Below are 6,520 nucleotides of genomic sequence, written 5' to 3' on the forward strand. Positions count from 1 at the left end.
CTGGACTGAGGGAGGGCGGTATTCCTGCTTGGCAATATGGGACGGGAAAACTGCAGGGGGTGAGGGCAGTTAAGTTGATGGTACAGACAGATAAGAGAGATCATTTTACAAATGTGAAACCTCAGTCCACAAAGGAAGAGGCGAAAGCTGAAACTTGGTGAGGTTTACCGAACAAAGGCAGTTATTTCTAGTTTCTTACTGACTCTCGACTCTCTTGGGGTAGATATGTTGAATGCCCGGCCAGTATGACCTTTGAGTAACTTCAGTTTCAGTCATTAAAATGCGCAAAACAGTATTTGAGTGAAAGAAAACACTATAAGTGAGTGAAACATAAGACCTCAGTACAGGCACACCCAGTCCCCCAACCCCAAGTCTGCATGTATCAATACTCATACCTGCCACATCCTCAACCACTTAACTTACTCACACAATCATCTGACAACATGTTCGCCAACCCTCGTATCACAACGCATGCACGCATGCACGCACGCACGCACGCACACACACACACACACACACACACACATTACATTCTTCTTTCCCCACCATTATGTCTACGTCAGCCATCATGGATCCATGCGCATGCTTTCATACATAATCCATCCTCCCACCATTCTCCAACATCCATCGAACTATAACTATATCCGCCCTCATGTATCGGTTTTCGTGCTTTCATACATACATACACCCCCCTACCATTCCCCTACATCCATCGCAGGATAACTATGACTATAACCGCCTTCGTGCATCCGCACTTATGTTCACATTGCATTGCATATGCATCGAATTACACGTTTAACATATCGTAAATATTTTACAATATGTACATATTATATATCAGCAAACAGAGATTATTATAACGCAATAGATTTCATCCATCAAAACATCACAGAAAGAGGGGCAGCCTGGAATTTTACAATGGCATCTGAATGCACTAAGACGTTCAACTGGTCAGGAGGTGAGAGTTGCGGAAGATTACGGTAAACTTCAGTTACAGATCTCCATTACGAATATCTAAAGTATGAATAAAGATCACAGCTTGCTATGACGTGTACTTCATGCCTGCAGAATTAGCAATGTCCTTAGCTCTAAATTGTATGTCTAAATGCTTATGTAGACAAAGACCCAAATGTATATAGGCATGACCATATTATATTCTACGCAAATATCACCACATTTAAAAACAAAGCTAGATTGAGTCTTTGAAGGGCATTAAGAACTGATACACACAAGGAAAACTATTTATGGATATCAACGGAGGAACACTGTGTTTCGAAATATATACTTTCTCCTTCATCAGGTGCATATTATTAAATGCTATGAGGCAGAGAACATATATTTGTACCTGTAAGAACAACAAAAGTAAAAAGATAGCAAAGAAGGGAACGCAACAAGGGAAGCCAACAGATAACTGGCATGGCGCTGATTACCCCGCCTCCCGTTTGCCCATTGTCCATTTCCAATTATCAATCATTCATAAGTTAAGTTTTGGCTTTAATTTGTCCATTGATAATCAACCATCAACGTCTATTATCTCCACCCTAAAAATATGTAGTTTACTGAGAAAGTGGTATCCAAATATAATGTGTGTTACTGTTGACCACTTTCTTAAAGGCATTGTTGGTTCAAAGCTTTCGGTCATAGAAGCCGTGCCATTTTTCTCTTGTCAGAGGAGTACACAAAGTAAACGTCATCTGGACTAACATTTTTGGTTCGGTGGCTGGGTTAGATCGCCAACTTTGTGTTCTGGCGATTGGGTGCCTCACTCACAGTATGGGTTCAAATCCCGGACAAACTCATTCATTTACTTGAACTGAATGTTCATCTTAACTGTTATGGATAGTCACGGAGCCATGATCCAGAGAACAGGGTGTCATTAGATAGAAATAAACTAAGTAATAATAGGATTACCAGAAAAACGGGGTTTTACACACAAGCCAATAAACTTCGCTCATTAACACCAGAGTAAGTCAGTACAAGATTGAAAATTGCCCCATAATTATGTATGACATGCTTGTCGGGTATTGCTACATATATATGTGAAAACAAAGTTATTAAAATGAAGAGCAAAACTGATGAAAGTTAACAATAAACGTGTATACGTGTTATATCGTCACTGCAAAAATAATGATTGTTTGTCTTTAGTATTAACATTCAAATACGTTATATCTGTATTAGCGATATTGTCTTTGTTCCACCGGTGAGTCAGCGTTAGCCGTACTATCTCGTAGTATAATTGAATTTCTGAAGACATCACGATACAGTTTTTACGATGCATCACGTCTGCACTAGCGCTTGATAACAGCCTTGTGTTTGGGTGTTTCAGTGGTTTAAATCGCTGCTCTTGATATTGTTGATTACACTTTGATACTATGAACAATATAATGTTATGTGAGAGGTTGACTTTAGAACGGTAACATACTAATAGTATATAGGATGACATAAACAGAACAATGAGAAGTTGGTCCAGATTAGTGTATAGGCAACATTTAATAATTAAAATAATTACATTCAACAACTCCCCTTTTAAGTCCATTTTCCTGACTTATAAGTAAATACAAGAACAATCGGCCGGAATACAATGTATAGTTCTTGTCCACTTCCATATGACTATATAGCATACAATAAGCTATCGGGTCCCGTTTAGATGGGTTTGGGTGGCAGCCTAGATAGCCATAGAATAGTTTCATCTTGGAATCTCCCATATCACTGGGGATCCTCTTCAATTTAAATGGAGTTACTCGTTAACGATTCCGAACCTTCACGTGACTGTGTTTATGAAACATTGTCAAATAGTGGTGACATTAAATCTAGGAAACAATAAGCGAAATCGCGCATGCACAGAACGGAAAATTTCGAGTGCAGCGTCAAACGCGGGCCTGTAATCTAACACGCGGGGACTGACCAATGAAATCTGAGAAGTAGAAACACCGGTAGACGCTGTTGCTTGATTGACAATGTCAATCAAGAAAGGGAGGAGCTTAACGCTATCGTTCTCTCCGAGTAAATTCCGATGTCAAATAACGACGTTATTTGGACGGAAAAACGATGGTTTGAAAACGTCCAAATAACGTCGTTTTTCCGTCCAATGACCATATACGGAAAAAAACGACGTTTTCGTGTTTGCAGTGTTATTAACAGGTTTCTTGAAGTATTTAGTAAATGTGGATTCTTTCGACCACCAAGCAGCTTTCAAAACAGTCTTTAAAGAAACAGCTGCACTTCCCGCAGCTGTTGTTGCAACTGCCCTAGTAGAGTGTGGAGTGAAAATGGACATGTCAACACCAGAATTAACTGCAACCTGCCCTATACATCTAGATAAAGTCTCTCTAGACACCGCATTGGAGGGATTAACTGATGTACAAACGTGTGCAATCATTTCTTAATGATTCAGTTCGTGAAATACTTTCTTTGAACACAGTACCTGATCTGGAGGGAATGCTGGCAGTACAGTCTCTGAGAGAGACAATATTCACTCTCTCACTCACTCACTCACACGCTCACTCTTTCTTATACGTACAAATGGACCCTCTCACGTCCCCATCACGTACACCTCCAGCATGAATCCCCAGTTTGACACACCCATGACTACCTGCATTACTTGAAGTACCACGAAGACACACGTAGGGGACCGACCATTTCATATCATGTTATAATATTTCCCTTGAAAGGAGGAGTAATCAAGATACAGTAAACTACGTTTATAACAAACACGCTTATACCGAACTTACCGATAAAACGAACCCATTTTATTAGTCCCGGTTATTTGTTGTATATATGCTGTATATATGCTTATAACGAACTATGGTTATTACGAACTAAAACAAGCGGTCCCTTTGAGTTCGTTATAACCGTAGTTTACTGTATTTTTATCTTTGACCCACAACACATGATTTACCAAACCCCGCAGAAATAGATTTAATTTTGTCTGTAAAGTATGAGGACAAAGTATTTTTTCAAGCTTTCTTAGTGACATTGTTTTTAAACATTTCCCAGCTTCATCACACACCCTCCCCCAGAATATGAAGGGTCGGTCCGATATTGCTGGACATTATGTACGTCTCATGTTATGTTTGAAAAATTGGTGGAGTGCATAACCTTGAGCGTGGCTTGATATGAAATATTCAGCGTCGATAAAATAATCACATTTGAGTCTTTCTCTGAGAAAAAGGCGATGCTGTATTCATAGTAAATTAGTATTTTAGAATATTTAGCACGTTTTGATAATTGTTTATGTACCATTTAAGACCATATGATGATCTCGGTGTTAATGAATAAATAAATTGCACGTTAATTGAATCGGCAGGATTGTTATTTTATTCATGCTTCTTATTTATGTAAAGGATAAAACACGCCTACGAAGTCTGGGTGGAAAATGTAAACAAAACTCTTTTGTCCAACATACAAAACCGTCTAAGTGAAGGAAATACCAGAAATATTTTTTAATAAAATCATCGGGAAACCTTACAGTGAAACAATTTCGTAGTCGTGGTAAGAGAGCAATTCGAAGATAGCGGGCGAGAGAAAGACCACGCGCAGCAGGCACACAACTGAAATCAGTGGCATGTAAGATTGAACACCCTTGCAACACCGACCCCTATCTTCCTCGCCACTTTAAATGGAATCACGAAATATCACGATGATTTATTTACGAAGATAGCTGCATGTGTTCAAATACTGTTTGGAATATTACTTACAGCAATGGCAAAAAATGCGCTTTTTAAGCAATGTCAATTGTCTTAGCGATGAACATTATCACTGCGTTTGATCAACCGGGTAATACTTGGCGGAGATATTGCAGTACGTTAACGGAATTACCGTGGTACATATGCTCAAGTACTGCAGTATGTTCATGGAATTACAATTGTATCACTATGTTTTTCTCAAAATATTTCGAGAAAAAAGGGGTACTTGAGAGCAGAAGTGCATGCATATAAGTTTTTAACATTATGAGTTAGATTAATCAACAAGAGAAATATTTATTCACTTACAAACATGCCTCTGTATTTCATTGATATCAGGTGTCTGTATCACTGAGGGCTTGAGTGAATTCAATGCTGAAAACAATACTTTCGAAAATATGCAGACAGTCATAAAAATGTGTCATCGAGAAGATACCTTGACTTATTTTATACAGAGTTTTTGTGAACATGTTTAACCTTTTCACTGTAAAATAACAATTTACTAAGTTTACATAATCAAAAAATGTAGAGGGAGAGCACGTGTGGGTGAGTGAATGAGTATAGTTTTACACCGATTTTAGCAATATCACGACAGGGGACACCAGAAATGGGCTTCACACATTGTACCCATGTGGGGAATCGAACTTGGGTCTTCAGCGTGACAAGCTAACGCATTCACCACGAGGCTCACGCCCCCCATCCCCCACGCCGAGCACGTGTGGTATAATGTTAACTGACGCCAAAGACCCGGGTTCGATTCCCGACATGGGTACAATGTGTGAAGCCCATTTCTGGTGTCCCCCGCCGTGATATTGCTGGAATATTGCTAAAAGCAGCGTTAAATCATACTCACTCACTCACTCACTCACTCACTCACTCACTCACTCACTCACTCACTCACTAATGTTAACTATCTCTAGAAGAAATTATGAGAAACTGGCGTCATAAAGTAACTTAACAAGAATTATAAATAAGAACAAACAAAAGAGGTGAAATGTATTTAATAGATAAATATGTCCAGTAATGAATACGGAAAATTATAGTAATAAAGATACCAAGGGTAACGTCAAAGCTGCCATCAGACAGCCGGGGTACACTTTTCAGGATTCCACCAAAATAATCCTTACAAGGCATTTAGAATATTTGAAACATTGTAAATATTGCAAATATTGAAAATATCTTCTATTTGTCCAATAAAAAACCCGACAGGAAGCCTTAAGTCACCTGCTTGAAGACAAGTAGCACTTTGATGTAGCCCAGTGTAAGGTTCTGGCAGATGATGGGTCATAATTTGAACGAACCCGGAAATGGAAACTGTATACGATAGAGATCGGGCCTGTACTATTTGACCGTCTCTGTTTTACACATACAATTTGTCTATTTTCTGATTGCTGAAATATTCATTTATTACGATAGATTATGCTTTGATGGGAATGTACAAAATGAAACAGTTTCAGTACTCTCTATGGGACTGCCAGAAAGATCAAGGTTTCAACGTTCTTGGACCAACCAACATATCACTTTGTTGTCACGGCGCTGTAACACATTGTGCTTGTTTTATTGTTCCCAAAGAAAAAAATAACAGAAGGGTAAAATGTTGACCTTGAGCACCTTAAAATCAAGGTGCGCTATGAATATTCATGCTTCTAGTGTTATGTTAATAGAAATGCATGACGTCACAATGAGGACGGAGCAATTACATTATGCATGAATTTTAAGTATGTGAATGCGACCTTTGTTAAAATGTTTTAACCTAGGAGTTCTTTAGGAATGCCATTGAAACTAGTCAGGGTCGATTCTGTTAGATACGTACTAGAATGATCATCCTTAAATGGAAC

The sequence above is a fragment of the Haliotis rufescens genome, unplaced genomic scaffold, assembly GCF_023055435.1.
Source record: "Haliotis rufescens isolate VD_foot unplaced genomic scaffold, xgHalRufe1.0.p SCAF_14, whole genome shotgun sequence".
Lineage (NCBI taxonomy): Eukaryota > Metazoa > Mollusca > Gastropoda > Lepetellida > Haliotidae > Haliotis > Haliotis rufescens.